The sequence below is a fragment of the Ambystoma mexicanum genome, chromosome 6q, assembly GCF_040938575.1.
Source record: "Ambystoma mexicanum isolate Mex_15411 chromosome 6q, UKY_AmexF1_1, whole genome shotgun sequence".
NCBI classification, from domain to species: domain Eukaryota; kingdom Metazoa; phylum Chordata; class Amphibia; order Caudata; family Ambystomatidae; genus Ambystoma; species Ambystoma mexicanum.
The window spans coordinates 1383925743-1383947752 of NC_090937.1; positions in this window are offsets into that span (position 1 = coordinate 1383925743).

The following is a 22010-nucleotide window of genomic DNA, read 5'->3' on the forward strand; positions in this document are numbered from 1 at the left end:
TTTGGGTACCGCTTGAGGTCCATATTCGTGAGGCCATCGGGACCTGGGGCTCTTGATGTTTTAAGTTTGTTGATTGATGCTTCTATGTCGCTGGAATCAGATACATCAACCCAAGATGAATTCGACCGTTTGGTCTCCGGAAACACTTTACTGTCTGGACTCTTAAATTCCGCGGTCAGGTATGTGATCCAGCTTGATTCGGCGACCGCGTTTGTCTGAGCTGAGACAGGGACTTTTGACATATCTTTTATGAGGCCCCAAAAATCGCTGGATTTTTTTGTCTGTAATTTGGACATCATCAGCTCAGCGTCTAGTTGTAGTTGGTAAGCTCTCTGCTGTCTTAACCAGTTTTTGTATCCTTTAGATACTTGCTTCAATATCTCCCAATCGGCAGCAGCGTTTGTTTTTTTCACTTTTCTTCTTCGATTGCGAACCTCTTTTCTTTTGTCTACGAGGGCTTTGTTAAAGGCATGTCTTTCTCCTGCATTTTGTGTACATTTTCGACCCAACCTTGCTTGATTTTGGCGACGTCCACTTCGCTTATCTTCAGCTTTGTTCTTTGGGGGTTTAGGTCAAGCGCCGTACCATAAGTTTCTTTTTGTTGTCTACTGCCTTGCCATACACAGGTGAGTAGGTTATGGTCACTGTGATCAGTTTTTATGACTGTGAAGCTGGTGATGTCTGCTATGAGACCATCTGAGATAAAGATGTAGTTGAGGGTTGCATTTGCCGAATTTCGTTCCCATGTAGGGAGATTTACCTGTGAAGGAAAAATATTGGCGACGTCTTGGATATTTCTTGCTTTGATGACTTGAACCCAGGCTTTACCTCGCTCGAAAGCTGCTTCTTTTAACCTGGTTACTTTTTCACTTGCCGAACCGAGGGGCCTTGGGTCAAAGCATTATGCGTTGAAGTTGCTGCATATTATAATATCAATCAGGTCAAAGTTCTCATACAGTTTGTCGATAGTGCTTCTCATGTTGTTACAGAATATTTTCGTGGACATCCGTTGAGGGTTCCAGTAGCAGTTGACAATTGCTACAGTTCTTATTTGCCTGGTTTCACTTCTGTTACTTGTCTTTTGCCATGAAGTCAGCACCACCAGTACTTCGTATGCCTCCTTCCATTTGATTGGAGCCGATAGGCCTTGGCCAGATTTAATCGCCACCAAGAGGCCAGACGATGGTCTGCCTAGTAAGCCTCTTACTGCTGCTGAGATTTCGACTGTATAGCCGTCCAAAGCCGGTTTGGCCATCAGCCATGTCTCTTGGAGACAGATCATGTCATAAATCCCCAGGTTTGTCTCGCCGACCTTCGTCAGGTGGGCGTGCCCTCTTGTGTTCCACGAGCACAATGTGAAGGCCTCCTTTTCTGGCCGCTCCTCGTCGCTGCATAGTTTTAAATCGCCAACGCTGAACGGCCCTGGTCGTTGCTATTTTCTGTTTTTGTTCCATTTTTGGCTGAACCATTTCCAGGGACCTAGTTCTTGATTAGCAGCTTTAGCGACGTCTCTGAGCTCTTGTGGGCTGCTTTTTTCGTCTCTCCTCCTTGGCTCGATGTCTACCTCGTTCCGTTGCTCCATCTTTCTTCCACGTGGCGGGCTACCTTCTACACGACTATACACCCTGTCCCGCTGTTCTCTTCTGTAGCCCTACCGGGTTTCGGCAGGAGAGTCGTGGTATCTCTTTCTTGTGGTATTCTTTGAATCCTTATCCCAACGATGGTCGTGGTAGGCCCTTCGGCGTCCGTCATTCTTGGCTGCCTCTTGCCTTCGAGTTTGGCGGTACAGCTCTTCCGTCCTTTATTTATAGTGTGTTGATATAGCGACGGTATCTGCCTTTTTCTCACTTGGGGAAGCTGACTCCCTTGATTTTGTCATCTCTGTCAAAGTGAAGCCCAACGACTTTAGTTCCTCATATGCCACTTGGTCAATCCGCTCTATACCTATTGCTTTGATGTGGATGTAGGATTTAGCCCTTTTCTCCCTGTGGTATGGTTCCACTAACACCACTTCTTCCGGTCGGATTTTGTTTAGAGTTGTTGTTTTCTTCATAATCTTCATAACCGTGGATCTATTCAAAATAAGGTGGCCGCTCTCTGGCTTTGTTTGCTCTAGCTTGAACACTCTTAGCTCGTCTTTGTTTGTTTTTTGGTCACGCCTTACGCCTCTTTGGGCTCTTTGTTTCATTTGCCGATCTATATTGAGTATTACGGATTTCCCTTTCTTGCGGCTTTGCCCTATCTTTTGTGATGTTTAGTAGGGCTCTGGGCAGGCTTGCCTCTTTGGGTGGGCTACTTAGATCCACTGTCTGGTATTGGATTTCGTCAGGCCTTTTGACTACGTTATTGTTTGTGATGGGTAACTCTTTCCACGGAAACAGCGTTGATATGGAGTTTCTTGTGCCCTTCTGGTACGGCTGTGAAACCTGGGGTTGTGGTTTTTGGCTGTTTATATGAACATATTCTCAGTATCAAAGTCCCTCAATATTCTTTTCACTTACCTTTTGTACACTTGGTTATTTACTTCTGTTATTTGTGTGCCCAATGCTGGTATCCAACGTTCACCAGTATATATTCTTGGACCTATACAACAAGTGTGCGACGGATTACTCTTTTGGAGGGGAGCCTGAATTAATCTAGCTACAACATACCCGTGTTCATACCCAGTGACTTCCTATATAGCATGAGTCTTTTGTACAACACTGTGGTTGTGACGGTCTGTAGTTGAAACTCTAAATATGCATAACCAGTAGGCATGAAATTCGACAACCTAAATAAACTCTTCAGAACTTTACCTTCTAATATTTCCAATGCCACGTTTTACTTCCAGGCCCATATTTCTGCTCCATAAAGGATGGTGGATAATATTTTGGCTCTACAGAGTTTAAAAATGGTCTGGGTTGAGAAACCTCCTTGACTTCCCACAAATGTGTTAATTGTTCCTATTTGTTGATAGACGTAAGAGCAAGTATTTTCCCAGTGTTACCTCTAATTAAGCTTATCGTCCACGACCACTTCCAGATACTTATAAAACAATACCTGTTAAATGTTAAGTTTATTTAACTTACCAACCATGCACCTTTATCTTCTTGCCCGGGGAAGCAAAAACCTTGATTTTTTTCCCCTATATTTATTGTTAGTCCATTATTGCTTTCGTAATCCCCTAAGGCATTTATTTGGGTATGCAGTGATTTTACCAAATAAAAAATAACGAACAATATTTTTACCTTAACATGTTTGCCTACAGAAATACCATTTTTTTAAAAATATATATATGTGGGGTGAGGTAAGGGGTTAAAACAGGTTTTTAGGATTATAAACAAAGGAAAACGAGGAGCTTGGGGGGGACCAGACAAATTAAAAAAATGTTTAATTCAATAAAATCAGATGTAACCATTTAGTTAAGCCTGTAGTACCATTGGAGTATAATGAATCAAAGGTATGTCATCTGCATATCCCAACCATGCAAACTTTTCAACTCCAAATTTCACAGGACACGCTTATGCACAATTTAAGGCTTCATTGAGATCTGCCAGATAGAGGTTAAAACGTGTCAGGGCCAAAATGCACTCCTGTTTTACTCCTCTTCCAGTTGGTACCCAATCTGTGATTTGCCCCAGTCCATCTAGGTGAATTCTGATCTGTGTATTACAAAATAACTGTAGAATCATGGACAACAATCCAGTGGGGTTATTCCATGCCACTAGTTTTTTCCATGGGCATTGACTAATCATGGGGGCCTCATTACACAGATGGCGGTAAGGGTTTACCGGTACCGGTAAGGGTACCAGTGCTGGTAAACCCCTACCGCCTTACTACGAGGTTCCTTTGTGGGACCCTACCTTAATGGCTGGTTTTACCAGCCATTAAGGATGGGACCCGCAAAGGGACCTTGGAGGTAATTACGGTACCGCAATTTGCGGTACCGTAATTACCGCCCTGTCCATTCCCATTGAGCCCTATGGGGGCAAAAATGGGATTGGGGAAGTGCCATGGTGAATGGGGAATTACCGCCCCCACACACCTTGGAATAGGGCGGTAATTCCGCCATTCACCATGGCGGACTCAGTAAAATACTGGCTAATAGCGCCATGGTTACTGCCGTCCGTGTAATGAGGCCCATGGTGTCAATTGTTGCTCTGAAGTTAATAAACGCAGGATATACTGGCATTTTCTGTTTTTTCTAGGCGTATACCACTAGAGTAACCAGTGTAATGAGTACTGGTGTATTTACGAAAAAGCGCCTGGTTCTGGTCTAATATGCTATTCACCTCAATCCAATCTCACAGCTCATCTAGTAAGACCCTAGCAAAATATGTCGGCAGAATGTACAGCATTGCAAAAAGACGATAATTTCTCTGAATTTCCCAACTACTGCTCTTATGGACAGGAACAATAGTACTATCTCATCATGATCCCAGTATCAACCACGTATGCCCAATGCTGACAATGTTCCTTATTTTTCATGTTTCCTGCCAGCTCTAGCTAGCTCAACTTCTCCACATTAAGACATGACACATGTGCATAGTACCATTATTCTGCTCTGATTCCTTTAGTACTCTTTTAATGTCAAGTCTTAGTTGTTTTTCTATGAACTTCAATCTCTTCAGATAGAGTCCCTTGGTGATTCAATTTGACCCTGATTTTAGTCTTCTCGTGGAGGGCTTTTATTGGCTCTAGCACCTCGTCCGGGCAGTGCCAGTGATGGAGTTTCGACCATAACCTGTTACAATCAATCTTATCGAAGGCCTTCGATAGGTCCACGAAGGCTAGAAAGATCCTGGACGCCCCTTCCTTTACCTTGGCTTTCAAAATGTTGAGGATTAAGATATTGATCGTAGTACTCCCGTTTTTTCGGAAGCCTGTTTGTAGGAAGTCTTTCGACGGGCTGTTTTGTTCCCACGATTTGAAGTGGGCCAATAGATGCGTTGCAAAGATCTTACCTATAATGTCAAGGTGAGCGATGGGTCTGTAGCTGACGGGCTCGTTGCGGGCTCCCTTTTTGTACACCGGGACAACCACCGCGTTGTTCCATGTTTTGGGGATCATCTTTTTTCTGCTGCACTCTTTGAAAATTTCACTGATCAGTTCTGACCATTTTTTTGGGTACCGCTTGAGGTCCATATTCGTGAGGCCATCGGGACCTGGGGCTCTTGATGTTTTAAGTTTGTTGATTGATGCTTCTATGTCGCTGGAATCAGATACATCAACCCAAGATGAATTTGACCGTTTGGTCTCCGGAAACACTTTACTGTCTGGACTCTTAAATTCCGCGGTCAGGTATGTGATCCAGCTTGATTCGGCGACCGCGTTTGTCTGAGCTGAGACAGGGACTTTTGACATATCTTTTATGAGGCCCCAAAAATCGCTGGATTTTTTTGTCTGTAATTTGGACATCATCAGCTCAGCGTCTAGTTGTAGTTGGTAAGCTCTCTGCTGTCTTAACCAGTTTTTGTATCCTTTAGATACTTGCTTATATATCTCCCAATCGGCAGCAGCGTTTGTTTTTTTCACTTTTCTTCTTCGATTGCGAACCTCTTTTCTTTTGTCTACCAGGGCTTTGTTAAAGGCATGTCTTTCTCCTGCATTTTGTGTACATTTTCGACCCAACCTTGCTTGATTTTGGCGACGTCCACTTCGCTTATCTTCAGCCTTGTTCTTTGGGGGTTTAGGTCAAGCGCCGTACCATAAGTTTCTTTTTGTTGTCTACTGCCTTGCCATACACAGGTGAGTAGGTTATGGTCACTGTGATCAGTTTTTATGACTGTGAAGCTGGTGATGTCTGCTATGAGACCATCTGAGATAAAGATGTAGTTGAGGGTTGCATTTGCCGAATTTCGTTCCCATGTAGGGAGATTTACCTGTGAAGGAAAAATATTGGCGACGTCTTGGATATTTCTTGCTTTGATGACTTGAACCCAGGCTTTACCTCGCTCGAAAGCTGCTTCTTTTAACCTGGTTACTTTTTCACTTGCCGAACCGAGGGGCCTTGGGTCAAAGCATTATGCGTTGAAGTCGCTGCATATTATAATATCAATCAGGTCAAAGTTCTCATACAGTTTGTCGATAGTGCTTCTCATGTTGTTACAGAATATTTTCGTGGACATCCGTTGAGGGTTCCAGTAGCAGTTGACAATTGCTACAGTTCTTATTTGCCTGGTTTCACTTCTGTTACTTGTCTTTTGCCATGAAGTCAGCACCACCAGTACTTCGTATGCCTCCTTCCATTTGATTGGAGCCGATAGGCCTTGGCCAGATTTAATCGCCACCAAGAGGCCAGACGATGGTCTGCCTAGTAAGCCTCTTACTGCTGCTGAGATTTCGACTGTATAGCCGTCCAACGCCGGTTTGGCCATCAGCCATGTCTCTTGGAGACAGATCATGTCATAAATCCCCAGGTTTGTCTCGCCGACCTTCGTCAGGTGGGCGTGCCCTCTTGTGTTCCACGAGCACAATGTGAAGGCCTCCTTTTCTGGCCGCTCCTCGTCTCTGCATAGTTTTGAATCGCCAACGCTGAACGGCCCTGGTCGTTGCTATTTTCTGTTTTTGTTCCATTTTTGGCTGAACCATTTCCAGGGACCTAGTTCTTGATTAGCAGCTTTAGCGACGTCTCTGAGCTCTTGTGGGCTGCTTTTTTCGTCTCTCCTCCTTGGCTCGATGTCTACCTCGTTCCGTTGCTCCATCTTTCTTCCACGTGGCGGGCTACCTTCTACACGACTATACACCCTGTCCCGCTGTTCTCTTCTGTAGCACTGCCGGGTTTCGGCAGGAGAGTCGTGGTATCTCTTTCTTGTGGTATTCTTTGAATCCTTATCCCAACGATGATCGTGGTAGGCCCTTCGGCGTCCGTCATTCTTGGCTGCCTCTTGCCTTCGAGTTTGGCGGTACAGCTCTTCCGTCCTTGATTTATAGTGTGTTGATATAGCGACGGTATCTGCCTTTTTCTCACTTGGGGAAGCTGTCTCCCTTGATTTTGTTATCTCTGTCAAAGTGAAGCCCAACGACTTTAGTTCCTCATATTGCTTTGATGTGGATGTAGGATTTAGCCCTTTTCTCCCTGTGGTATGGTTCCACTAACACCACTTCTTCCGGTCGGATTTTGTTTAGAGTTGTTGTTTTCTTCATAATCTTCATAACCGTGGATCTATTCAAAATAAGGTGGCCGCTCTCTGGCTTTGTTTGCTCTAGCTTGAACACTCTTAGCTCGTCTTTGTTTGTTTTTTGGTCACGCCTTACGCCTCTTTGGGCTCTTTGTTTCAGTGGGCTGTTTTTTTCTCTGCGTGTTTTCGGCTCGATGCTTGCCTTGTCTGGAGATGTCTGAGGTCTCTCCTTTGGGTCGCGGACAACCCGATTTTGCTGCGGTGTCGCTGTGGCGTCTTTACTTCCATTTTCCTTTTCCGCCCTTCTGTTGTCTCCATTTTGGGCCTGCGGGTGTATGTCTACTCCTGCAGTTTGCCCGATCTGCTCTGTGCCTCTGCTTTTCTCAGTTTGCTTGTTTTCCTCGTAGACCGACATGTTTATTAGGTCAGAGTTTGCCATAAATTCATCTGCCGTTTTCGTTGATTTGGGAGAGGACGCCTCATTTGCCGATCTATATTGAGTATTACGGATTTCCCTTTCTTGCGGCTTTGCCCTATCTTTTGTGATGTTTGTTAGGGCTCTGGGCAGGCTTGCCTCTTTGGGTGGGCTACTTAGATCCACTGTCTGGTATTGGATTTCGTCAGGCCTTTTGACTACGTTATTGTTTGTGATGGGTAACTCTTTCCACGGAAACAGCGTTGATATGGAGTTTCTTGTGCCCTTCTGGTACGGCTGTGATACCTGGGGTTGTGGTTTTTGGCTGTTTATTTGAGCCCCCGGCTCGTTGTTTATTTGTTCCATAAATTCTATCTTTTTCTCAAGTCTAATGATTTTACTTTCGCAGTTGCAATGAGGAGAGGTGGCACGGTTTTCTATGGCTGAGATAAAGCTTTCGACGTTGGACATTTTGGTCATCATGTTAGATAGAATAGCGGTGTTGTCTTTCACCTCTTCTTTTATCGCCTCGTATAGTTTGCAAAATGGGGCCAGCACGATCGTCATAGCGGACATGATCGCAATCATGTCAGACTTTTTGCTCGGCGACTCCTTTTGCATTGCTGCCGCTATATCACTTAAGTGTCTCTTTTTCGGAGAGGCCAAGATTTGTTCTTTTCTGCGTGTAGTTGCTGGGAGGTCACTGTACAGTGAGTCTCGGCTCGGACTGTGGCCATTATTGATTAGCATGGTTGGGTTTCTTCGCCCTTTGTTCGCTAGAACCTGGTCCCAGAGGGTTTTGGACGAGTCCCTTATCTCTGGGGCTTGTTTGGTTGGAGAAACCAGCGTCAAGTGTGGTCGAGTCCAGGCCACCCGCTGCTCCCTGTCAACTTCTTGATTTTTCACAGGGATTGGGCCATTGGTATTTTGCTTTTCTGGTTCCTTACTCTCCTCTATACCCGTACTAGGGTCTTCTGTAAGGCTTGTCATCTCTTGATCAGGTTTCTTTCGAGGTGAAGTGGGGTGACTAAGTGGCGGCTCCATCAGGTTTCCCCTCGCGTCTTTGTTCATTCTCTCTTCTGTTGTATCGATTTTTAGTGACTTTGCCCTATCTTTTGGGTTTTGGGCTTTTGATTTTTGGTTTAGCTGCTCCTGACTCTGGATGTGATTTAGATGCAGGTCAGGTTTGCGCAAATTAGCGGCTTGTGGGAGGTCCCCTACAGCTTCCAGCATATCGGCGTCCGATACTTCATCTTCTGTTTGACTTTTTCTTTTTTGGTGGCGTGTAAAGAAGGCTTTTAAAGAGTTTTTGTTTAAGGGGTTGGGGAGCCCCTTTGAGTGAGCCTCTCTTTTGGATCTTTCTTTTTTACCCTTTAGGTCTATCGTCTCTGAGACGGACTTCGCTCTTTTGTAGGCAGTTTTTTTGGTGTCTTGCATTATCCTCTTTCTTCCTAGATTTAAGAGGGTATGGTTAGTTGGACTTATAGTTCCCCCCTTTTCCAGGTTTTCTGCGTTCGAGTTCGAGTTCTTCGGTTTCTTTATCGGGACCGACAATTCGGCAGTTTCAGTGTCAGAGTCCACTTCTATCACTGCCACATCCGACCCCTCGTCAGATCCCAGCTGAGATTTTTGATCCCTGGTTAAGTCCATGTTCAGGTCTGAATCCGTTTCGCAGCTGCTTGTCTCCAAGAGGCGCTTGCGTTCGTTTGATTGTCTTTTAGACCTTTTCATTGCTTGTTTAGCTTGTTTTAAGATGGGGGTCGATCCACTAGGGTTTGTATGAATCATTGCCATTACCTGAGTAGCCTTGGGTCTGCCGAGTGGGCCTTCCTTTTGCGGAGTGCTGAGCGGGGGATTTTGATTTTCCCCCCTAGCTCTTTCTCCTTTTTCTGGATTTGTAACGGTGATCAGCCGACTTGTGTTTGCATGAGGGGGGACCCACAAGGTTTGGCTTGGTTCACTGGCTTGGGTTGGTTCTCTGGTGCTCGCCTGTTGGTTTCCCATTTCGTGGTCCATTGTTACCTCCTTCGGGTGAGTTGTATCCCTTTGCCCCACCACACCATGGGTCTCGATTGCGTGTGGGGCCTTTTCTCCCGTCGTGTTTTCCCCGTTTGTCCTCACATCTCTGGCGAACTGCAGACACTCTTCGGCGGCGTCCACCGGCCTCACGGCAGACTCCGAACTCACGACGGAGATAAGGAGCTTTGGGTCCGGGAGTTTTAGTCTCCCTGAGGACTGTGCGGGGGGCTCAGACTCAGAAGGTATGGAGGGAGTAGATGCGACCGCGTCGACCTCTTTGTCGGCATCTTGGTCAGCTTGTGTTTTCTCGGGTGTCTTAAGACCCCGTTTGAACTACCCCCAGGTGTGGTCATGGCACTATGCTCGCTGGACCCATGCTGTGGCCTCTCCGGCCAAGAATTGGGAGCACAAAGATCAGGGATTTCGGTCATGGAAACAGGTGGAGTGTGAGGGTTAACGGAGACAGAATCACTCACCTTTCCCTCTCCCTCCGAAGGCATATGCACTCGGGCTGCTGACGGTTGTAAGACCTGCCCAAAGCACTTTTGTCTGGCACCTTCACTTGTCGATTTCGCGGTCGAATCGGACTTTGTTCTTTATTTTTTCCCCGGAGGGGACAGCCACGTAGGAGTAGCTCGGCGCGGTCTCACATCAGGGTTCATCCTGCTGCGGCTCCGCGTAAGCAGCGGACTGCAGCAGACTGCTCCAACTCAGCTCACAACTCCGCTCCGCTCCGTGGGTTTTAGGTGCTAATAGTCACTTCCTGCAAACAACGATGTGGTCAGAACACAGGACTGCAGCAGACTGCTCCAACTCAGCTCACAACTCCGCTCCGCGGGTTTTAGGTGCTAATAGTCACTTCCTGAGCCCTGCCGCCTTTGAGTGTCACCCGCTGTACTTCCTCTGATCACTGGGCGGGTTTTCCCTTCCTTGGTTTACAGCTGCTTTTGAAGGACAAATTCATGAGAACAGGTTATAAGGTTTTGTGATGCCAATGTGTAAGGAGAAGTTTTAAAACACTACTGCCCCCCCATTGAGCAGTCATCCCATATGAATTACAAGTAATCACACAACTAACATGAATACATTGCTAAATTGAGACTCTAGAGCTGTACCCAAGTCACATCATTATTGGGCACCTGGGGTTTGAAGGAGATAAGGGAGAGCCTAGTCTGGAATGCTCCATGATTTGGGATAAGGGGAGCAGAGGTGATGAAAATAAATTTAGTGCAAGGTCGGGGAGGCAGCTTGTGTGCACCATAGCGTTTGTTATTATGAGAAGACATTTTGTCTTATCAAAGCAGAATTGGACTCGCCAGTTCACATCAACATAATAGAGCCTGCAAGTTTGTGGGAAGTGTTGAGCTCCGTGTCACTTCTATTCTACAGGACCACCTGATACCTTTTGCATTTAATAAACACTGTTTTCCCTAGCAACGAGGTACAGTGATTATTTGGCCTTATCTATAAGTTTTACAGTTTAGGTTTTTTGGGTGATATTTATTTCACAATTACTTGCAGATTTTAAACAATCCTCCCTACATAGTCTATATTTCCTTTAACTTCTTGCTCCTACAATCTCGAACGAACTTGCAGCATTAAACTTAATCATCAGATATCTTCTGACCGTAAAACAAGTGGGATAAGCTCTTATGTAGCCAAATAAATGTTCACATCTTTGGTGGTATTGAATACAATTCCCACTATTTACCTTTGTTGCCATACATATGAACATATTCTCAGTATCAAAGTCCCTCAATATTCTTTTCACTAACCTTTTGTACACTTGGTTATTTACTTCTGTTATTTGTGTGCCCAATGCTGGTATCCAACGTTCACCAGTATATATTCTTGGACCTATACAACAAGTGTGCGACGGATTACTCTTTTGGAGGGGAGCCTGAATTAATCTAGCTACAACATACCAGTGTTCATACCCAGTGACTTCCTATATAGCATGAGTCTTTTGTACAACACTGTGGTTGTGACGGTCTGTAGTTGAAACTCTAAATATGCATAACCAGTAGGCATGAAATTCGACAACCTAAATAAACTCTTCAGAACTTTACCTTCTAATATTTCCAATGCCACGTTTTACTTCCAGGCCCATATTTCTGCTCCATAAAGGATGGTGGATAATATTTTGGCTCTACAGAGTTTAAAAATGGTCTGGGTTGAGAAACCTCCTTGACTTCCCACAAATGTGTTAATTGTTCCTATTTGTTGATAGACGTAAGAGCAAGTATTTTCCCAGTGTTACCTCTAATTAAGCTTATCGTCCACGACCATTTCCAGATACTTATAAAACAATACCTGTTAAATGTTAAGTTTATTTAACTTACCAACCATGCACCTTTATCTTCTTGCCCGGGGAAGCAAAAACCTTGATTTTTTTCCCCTATATTTATTGTTAGTCCATTATTGCTTTCGTAATCCCCTAAGGCATTTATTTGGGTATGCAGTGATTTTACCAAATAAAAAATAACGAACAATATTTTTACCTTAACATGTTTGCCTAAAGAAATACCAATTTTTTAAAAATATATATATGTGGGGTGAGGTAAGGGGTTAAAACAGGTTTTTAGGATTATAAACAAAGGAAAACGAGGAGCTTGGGGGGACCAGACAAATTAAAAAAATGTTTAATTCAATAAAATCACATGTAACCATTTAGTTAAGCCTGTAGTACCATTGGAGTATAATGAATCAAAGGTATGTCATCTGCATATCCCAACCATGCAAACTTTTCAACTCCAAATTTCACAGGACACGCTTATGCACAATTTAAGGCTTCATTGAGATCTGCCAGATAGAGGTTAAAACGTGTCAGGGCCAAAATGCACTCCTGTTTTACTCCTCTTCCAGTTGGTACCCAATCTGTGATTTGCCCCAGTCCATCTAGGTGAATTCTGATCTGTGTATTACAAAATAACTGTAGAATCATGGACAACAATCCAGTGGGGTTATTCCATGCCACTAGTTTTTTCCATGGGCATTGACTAATCATGGGGGCCTCATTACACAGATGGCGGTAAGGGTTTACCGGTACCGGTAAGGGTACCAGTGCTGGTAAACCCCTACCGCCTTACTACGAGGTCCCTTTGTGGGACCCTACCTTAATGGCAGGTTTTACCAGCCATTAAGGACGGGACCCGCAAAGGGACCTTGGAGGTAATTACGGTACCGCAATTTGCGGTACCGTAATTACCGCCCTGTCCATTCCCATTGAGCCCTATGGGGGCAAAAATGGGATTGGGGAAGTGCCATGGTGAATGGGGAATTACCGCCCCCACACACCTTGGAATAGGGCGGTAATTCCGCCATTCACCATGGCGGACTCGGTAAAATACTGGCGGCAACCATGGCGCTAATAGCGCCATGGTTACCGTCATCCGTGTAATGAGGCCCATGGTGTCAATTGTTGCTCTGAAGTCAATAAACGCAGGATATACTGGCATTTTCTGTTTTTTCCAGGTGTATACCACTAGAGTAACCAGTGTAATGAGTACTGGTGTATTTACGAAAAAGCGCCTGGTTGTGGTCTAATATGCTATTCACCTCAATCCAATCTCACAGCTCATCTAGTAAGACCCTAGCAAAATATGTCGCCAGAATGTACAGCATTGCAAAAAGACGATCATTTCTCTGAATTTCCCAACTACTGCTCTTATGGACAGGAACAATAGTACTATCTCATCATGATCCCAGTATCAACCACGTATGCCCAATGCTGACAATGTTCCTTATTTTTCATGTTTCCTGCCAGCTCTAGCTAGCTCAACTTCTCCACATTAAGACATGACACATGTGCATAGTACCATTATTCTGTTCTGATTCCTTTAGTACCCTTTTAATGTCAAGTCTTAGTTGTTTTTTGGTCTGTTGTACTGTTCTATAAAATTTCCTTTTCCGCCCCAGTTTTAGATTTAAGACATCCTCACAATTCGTATGTGTTCTCCTTATCTCTGCTACACGGTAAATACACATGTTTCTTTTTGTAAACAATTTACAAGCAGAAATGTCACATAGTCTGTCATTAAACTTAGTTTTCTCAATTTTTCTCAAGTACTGTTTGAAATACTGACATGCTTATTGAGTAAGGGGAGTTGAAGGCATAACAGAAGCGGTATCGAATCGCAGTTTGTGATACAACACTGCCTATCTGCTTATTGGCTCTTAATTTGTATTTATTTATTGGATATTTAAAAGTTGCGTATACAACGCAATACTATTTATTTTAAAGTGCCACAAGGCACAAGGGAAGGGAAGAAAGGGGCAAATAAACAATTAAAAATAAAATGAGTAAATAGAAACGAACAGCGGTTCTACTAGGCCTTGTGACATTTGGATTGTGTATGTGCAGTTAAAAGAAAGAGGGGGATGGGGTGGGATAAGTGCAATTAGAGTCCCCTAGGGGAGGAAGTGCTAGAGGTGTCCATTGGGGAGGCAAAGGATAAGTGCATGGGCGGAGACATCCCAGGTGAAGCCAGAGGTCTACTACCCAACAGGTAAGTGCAGGGCGGAGGCAAAACCACCTGACAGAGGGCAGTGAAGCATGGGTGCTGGGGGCGATTGTACAGAAGGCCAGGACCCTATTTGGCTCTTGAGCGACCAGACTGCCAATCTCAGCGACAGAGGGATGGTTAGCATTGGAGGGGGAGAGGGAAGGAGGCTGAGAAGAGAAAGGTCTTGATTTGTTTGCAGATCTTGATGTGGTCTGGTTCAAGATGGAGAGAGAGAGGGAATTGTAGGTAGCGTGGTTTCATGCCCCAGACGGCCTTGTGAATGATTCAAAGGGTTTTGAAATTGATCCTTGCAGCAACTGGGGGCCAGTGGGCAGATTTTAGAGCTGAAGAGATGCTATCCCAGGGCCTGAGGCCAAGGATAAGTCTTGCAGCCCTATTCCGGATTAGTTGAAGAGGACGGAGCGAAGAAAGAGGTAGGTTGGGAAGAGGCTGTTACCATAATCTAGCCTTCAGAGGACCAGGCCCAAGAGACATTGAGCTTATATGGGAAGGTGAGGAAAGGGAGAATGCCTTCTTTAGAAGGTATTAGACCTTCTAAATGTCTGTGAACTGCAGGACTGCAGTCATTCACTGGCGCCTGATGCTTCAAAGAACCTTTAGGAGGCATATGCCTCAAGGCTCTGTAATCAGTGCAGGATGTGTGCTATCAAGTGTCTGCTGGGAATACTCTTTCTCCTGCCCCCCAATCAGCAGGAGATATATTATTCCCAGCCATTTGCTTCAAACCAGCCCTGCACTGAAAACAGCCTCTGGGCTTGAGGACAACGGCCAGGGATAGCACTAGAGCCTTTCAACTTTTTTCAGTTGACAGGACCCCGAACCTCAGTGCAACCCCCAGCAACTGCTGCCATGTTGGCCGTCGGCAATCTTTTTACAAAAATATATGTTCACTAAATTCGAGATTTTAAATGTGCCTTTTCAATGCATACATTACACACTGTACTTGCTGGAGCCCTGCAGGTTGTCACCTCCCCTGGCCTATATTGAAGTCTTATCACCTTGTTGCATTTTTACTCAGGTTGCTCTACATCAGCCCCGTGCTGCCAAAGAAGGATAAATAGCTTTTCAGAGAACATTTAGTGTTTCAGCTCCCCGTTGGCTGGTCATCTTGTGATAATCTCTGACTATTAAGACCATTGTCTCCATCATAATGCAACCCATTAATAACAGCCTGGATGCCACAGGCGGTTATTTTTCATCTTTAAGCAAGGTGGGCCCCCACACATATTGAATGGCCTTGGTCATGGCTCACGGACTCCATTTCAGCATAATGTTTGGGCACCCCATTGTCTGGAGCTGAGAAACATTCTGAGGCATCCCAGTGGTGTATACTTTATAACTTAACTCAACTGAAAGGGTGGAAAGGACCTAACACCGTCCCTGCAATGCAGTGATTTGCTGTCATCCAGATCTTCAAAGAACATTTAGAGGGCCTGCAGGCTGCATTTACAGTGCCCGGGCTGTGTGCTTGTGTGCCATTAAGTGCCTGGGAATATATTTCTTCCGCCCGATGATCGACGGGAGAAATATTATTCTCAACCAAAGCAGTCAGCCATGCATTGATAACAGCCTGCAGACACGAGGCCTTCTAAATGTTAAAATGTTTCCCCCAGTTTTAAAGGAACCAGTTACTTGGCTGTTCACTTTTAATGCGAGACACCGGCAAAATGTTCTAAGTAACTTGATAATAAAATATAAATGTCACACACATAGAAACCATTGAGTCTTTATTGAAGTCTTGTTGAAATTAACTGCTCATCCCATAGTGATGTCAAAATGCTAGTGATTTAGGTTCGATTGCTAATCAATCTTTTGTTTAATTAATGTATTATTTATAAAATGAAAGCTTTGTCCAGAATCCTCATTCATTGGTTCATGCATAGAGAACGTGATGTAAATACGTTGGTGATGTGTGTGATTTAAAAATATTTAAGTTAAATGCAGCAATGATAATTGAATTTTCCAGTGTACTAGTCATTCTTCATTGTAGTAATCATTCACATCGCGATTTCATTGAGAATGATAACAATGTATAATTTATTTATATGTCTGTATTGGTATGATTATTTATAGTTTGTAATAAATAGACCTGTGCAACACTGTATATTTCTTGTCCCAAACGAAGAGGGATGCCATATGGAATCGATATTGTTAAACTGGTGCATCCCAGGCTCATAACATTAAGTTTGTCGAATAAATAAATAAACATTATAAACATTGTGCATGCCTGATTTGTGGTAGGTAGAACATTCTCCCAAACTAGATGTCACCTGATGAAAACTTCCCTCAACATCTGCGGTAAAAACAAAAATGTCAAATATAAGGAAATATGCATGTCACTTACCTCATGCTACCTGACTGTCGCATTGCAGCTCCACTTTGCTCGCCGCTTTCATGTGAGCTAGCATGTTTTGTATGTGATACGCAAAGACCTCAGTACCGTGCATGGCAGAAAAAGCACAGACATAAATTCCGCTTTGAATTCTAAAGTAATGATCTTTGTCGTACATCCCTCCTTTTCACTGTGCTTTTGTGTGAACCAGTGTCTTTTTAGGCACCCCTCAAAGACATCTGAAGCATGAGCCTGCCGCACAAGCACAAACACAGTTTCCTCCTTGAATCCTCAGGCAAGTACCACTTTCCTTGCCACTTTGCCCCATGCCTTCGTGCAAATTAGTGTCTGCTATGCAAATACATGGGAAGGGTGAGCTGCAGGTTCCTGATGGAATCCTCTGGCATTGGGATGCTGGACATTACAGCATTGTGTCTGCTGTAAGTGAACGGGCAGCAACATATTTTTCTCCCTTATCATCCCACCTCTCCTCTCATTTTGCATTGAAGAGACTTATTTTTGCTTGTGGATTGTTATTGATCATCAAAGATAAATACATAAGACAAAATTGGACCTCAGTATGATTACAGTGATAATTGTAAAGCAAGGTGGCATTTTTGAAATACCACCTTTGAGATTAACTTTCATGGGATATCTACCACAAGATTTACAAAGAAAGAACTGCATCAAGCAACAATGTCTAATGTACTTGCGCAGTAAGTTCAATGTCTCCCATGTAGCACATTTTCTATGTGATTTGAATTCATATTTAGGTGAAATTTAAATTTTAAAAAGAACAGTTTGGGCCTCATTACACGGATGGCGGAGAACCATGGAGCTATTAGCGCCATGGTTCATGCCGATAAAATACCGGCACCGCCTTGGCGGAAAGGGGAATTACCGCCCCATTCCAAGGTTGGCAGGGCGGTAATTCCCCCTTCCACCATTGCCCTTCCCCATTCCCATTTTTGGCCCATAGGGCTCAATGGGAATAGGGAAGGCGCTAATTACGGTACCGCAAATTAAGGTATCGTAATTAGCTCCTTGGGTCCCTTTGCGGGTTGGTTTTTAACGCCTGCAAAAAGCAGGCGTTAAATCCCCCAACCCGCAAAGGGACCTCGTAGTAAGGCGGTAAGGATTTACCGGTATTTTACCGGTACCGGTAAATCCTTACCGCCATCCGTGTAATGAGGCCCTTAAAGTTACCACCATACCAATAATGAGGCATAATGAATGAATAGTTTGTGACTGCTCAACGTTCGTAGAGCATTGTTTCTTTACCATATGTCAATGACATGTGGTAATCATCTTTTCCACTGTTCACAGAGGATCATTTCAACTTCGAGTAAATTAAAAAACGAGTTAGCCTTGTCCATAGAGAGTAGGATTGTGGAACTGGTACCTATGTATGATGATATTGGCATCCACTTTGCTAGTAATAGCATTGTGTGAAACCAGATAAAAAAAAAAAATCTGCTGTAGTACTAGGAAGGTAAAGTAATATAATTGCATGGTTTGCAAAATCATATGGTAACAGTGTTCTATGTCCTTCCCTTACGATCTATAGAATGCAAGTAAAAATAGCAGGCACAATTGGGTCAGAACTTTGGGGGCAATTTACAATCCTAGAGAATTGTTCCTTGATAACATTGCTTAGTCTACCCCCAAATGCTCTGCCTAAATTAGAACCTGATACATGTGGCATGAGGAATTCAGATTTCATCCAGTGTTGTACTGGCTGAGAAAATGGTCTTCTACACTGCATGGTAAGTGCAAAGAGGCACTTTTAGTCATACTTGAATGGTTTGCCGGATCTCATTTGGCTTGGTGCAGCCATATTAACACTACTTTGAGATCTTCAGATCTTCTGGATGATTAGACAAGTCTGCCAAGTATAAATAAGAGGTCTAAAAAGAAGACACAGGCGGTCTTTTATGACAAATGCAGAATGTTTAACTCTTGAAAGTCAAACAAAGATTCTAGCACAAAAGTATCTAATAAGTAAAGCATCCATCGGTGTTGTGGGCTAGATCATATACACCATATTTATATTAGGAAGTTTGCCTTTGGCCTATCTAAAGAAGCAATGGATTGATAACAATTATGATTATTGTAGTTACCGTTTTCTTCAAAGAAACAGCTGAACATTTTTTATTCACATGCAGATTGTATAAGACTGTAAGAATAACATGTTGAAATTCCCTACTAAGAGAATTTGGAATCAGATGTACTGCTGAAGCACTACATTTTTATAAATAAGCGGACCTGAAGCTTGTTGTTTATACAGTAGGTTATGCAGGGAGAAGGAGTTTTAATGAATATTGCTGAATTCGACTATGATGCAAAAATATGAACTATCATATTAGAAATGCTGTGAAATCTGACAAGGACGGACAGAGAAATATATGTTTTAAAATTGTATCTGATTATCATGTATTATCTAGTATTAATTTGTATATTTGTGCTTTTACAACACTACAAAGTAAAAGAAGGCATTGGGGTGTAGGTAGCCCCCCAGTGTATGCGGGCTGAACTGAACCCAAACATTCTTCTTAAGAATGTGGCTCTTGCTTTGCATTGAAAATTCATAGATGTGGCCAACTTCCGTCTTCAGGTCATTGGGCCTCATTCCGAGTACGGCGCTAACCAATGGCGCTATTAACGCCTTGGTTGACGCCGTACCCGGACCGGCAGCGCCTTGGTGGATGGCGGAATTACCGCCCCATTCCAAGGTTGGCGGGGCGGTAATTCCCCATTCACCAAGGCTCTTCCCCATTCCCAAATGAGCCCCCATAGGGCTCAATGGGAATGGGGAAGATGCAAATAACGGTGACCGTTCATTACGGTCACCGTTATTGGCTTGGAGGCCCCTTTGCGCCCTCGACTTTAACACCTGCTTAAAGCAGGCGTTAAGGGCGAGGGCGCAAAGGGAACTCGGAGTATGGCGGTAAGGGATTACCGCCACCGGTCTCGTTACCGGTGGCCTCTATCCCTTACCGCCATACTCGGAATGAGGCCCATTGACTCTGTATTTGCTGATCTGTGCAAAGAGGTACACACAAACAAGCTGACTCATTCATATTCGTGAGGTGACCCTTGAGTGTTCGTTGCTCACTGATGCCTTTTCCATGCACAGGATTTATAGGAATTGAACAGAGAAAAGAGTTGTGGTGTTTGCACCACTGAACGCACACAGGTGTCACGATCAGAACAGAATGTACATATGTTGCATCATCAAACTGACCTTTAGAAAATGTGTTAATAGAATGATAGCGGGTGATTACGCTCCTCGCAGTTATTGAAGTAATATGCGTTGGACCCCATTGAATCTTTGTTCATTGTGCACCATACATCCGATTAGGGAATGACTGCAAAGTAAGAGCAGTATCAAAAAAGTCAAATTTTCCATTCATCAACATACAAGGTATTATTAAATGGGGCACACAAAATAGCTGAATCATAGTGTACGGTAAGGGGCTTTCCACTACACACTCTTTGACTTGATAAATCCTTGATTTACCAATGACTGCAAAAATGCATTGAAACTTGAATCCTCCAGGGTTGCCATGCCTTAGGAAAACCAATGCAATTGGCAAAGTGTAAGCTGCTCGGGTCCTCTTTGGGCCATGAATGGCCAACTTAAAGTGACGGTCAGAGTATATTTATTTTAACGTATGGCTGTCTACATACCTGCCATGCCTTCATTTATTGAATACACACAATTATTTTGAAACACTTTAAATTATGGTTTCAGACTGTGGAATTAAAATGGCTGACAGGTAGCATTACTTGTTATAATGTATTTTAAACTTTCTTGCAGGAACCACTTCTGTGGTTGCGTCCATCGAATCTAAATTGTTTCCATGAACAGAAAACGTTTTAGGCTGCTAACCAAGTCATAAATAAGACATGGCACTCTCTTAAAAAGTGTGCCAGAAATTCAGTAGAACATTCTCATGGGTCTGTAAGCTTATTTGTGTAAACATTCCCAATATAAAAAATACAGACTCTAACAGCTCCTGCAGCTAACCTCTTTCCTTGAGTTGAAATGAATTGTCAGTCAGTCAACCTTGCTTTATTTCGGCTCAAGACCATACAATCGTATAAAACGTACACATTGAATAAAGCCAGATACAAATTTAAAACACAATTGCAGCTTGGACTCATATAGTGAATTACAGTACCTTGCTGAGACATAACAGTATGAAACCACAGGGAAATTAAAACAAATCAGACACAAATTAAATCCATGTAAGGCCGACGTCAATGTATAGGGCTCCTATATAATAATAAGGTGCAAAACAGAGTCGGTCCATGATCGTAATGTCATTCCAATTCATATGGCTACTTATAGCCTTTTCCATTAAAAGACATATTTTAGTAGCATGAATTAACAAATAGCTAAACACTTATACATCTGGTTTCAATGGTTCATAAAATACAGTGATTAAAGTGCAGTGTGCTACAGTACAATTGTATAAACTCAACACCTAATCTACAGGTCCATTGCTGAAATAAAAGAAAATCAACCACAATAGGAGCCAGGAAACTAATTATGTACAGCTCCTCCTCCATCTTGAAATTACGACTTAACATAATAAATAAATAAAACCTAGTAACAGATCTTACAATACTACATAGTAAGCAAGAGTTAAAGTGTGATGCAGGACAGTACAATGTAGTCTTGACTACTGCTCAACAAGCCTTATACTACGTTGAGGCTATCATCCAGAAATAAGGACCAGAGGACTGATCTTGTTGTGTCCTCCCAACCACGTTCTATGTTTATTCTTGGTAACAGTGTGTGCAACAGCTAAGTTGCCGGCATCAATACAGAGAGCCATGGCCGGCCCAATCTATTGAATGCCGGCCTACTTAAACAACGGAACTAGGTATTTTGCTCTGAGGTTGTCGTACTCCTTGCATAGAAACATAAAATGTGTGGTTGGCTCGTCCATTGTGCCACACATTGGACAGGCCACCCTGTGCTCTCCAAGCCAAGCTTTGGTAAACAAACCCAATTTCAGGGTGTTAATATAAAGCTTAAGGAAGAGTCGTTGTGCAAAGCAAGGGCTCAACAAATCCAAACAAGCTTTAACGTCAAAATCAGTCTTGTTTGTGAGGTAACCTATGCCAGTGGAAAGGTTTTTCACAGGCAACCACCATGAAGCATCTTGAAAGCTCAACACCTGTCTTTCTAATGAACCCCCTTAGCGTCGCTAGTCATATCTTCGGGGATCAGCCCAAAATTACCTAGGTTCAGCCTCAACAACCATGATTTTAAATATTTCAACCACGGGAGTGAACTCGATCCCTCCATGGACAGCATATACTTCAGAGTCTCTCTATAACATTCAAAATTCGGGGAGGGCCACAGTCTGACCCAATATAGCAATGGCTTCAACATTTTAATGTCCTCAATAGATTGAAGATCACACTCCATGCATAGGCTTGCTACTGGGTGCTCAAGAGTAACATCAATACAAGTTTCAAAAGCGTATTTTCAACTGTGCTCATAGACTGAATATTGGAGCACCTCCATTTGTTAGCTCATAAGCGGCTGAGGCAAGGGCCTGGGACCTGTAGAGCTGGAGCGCTGGAGTGATTGCTACACCGGT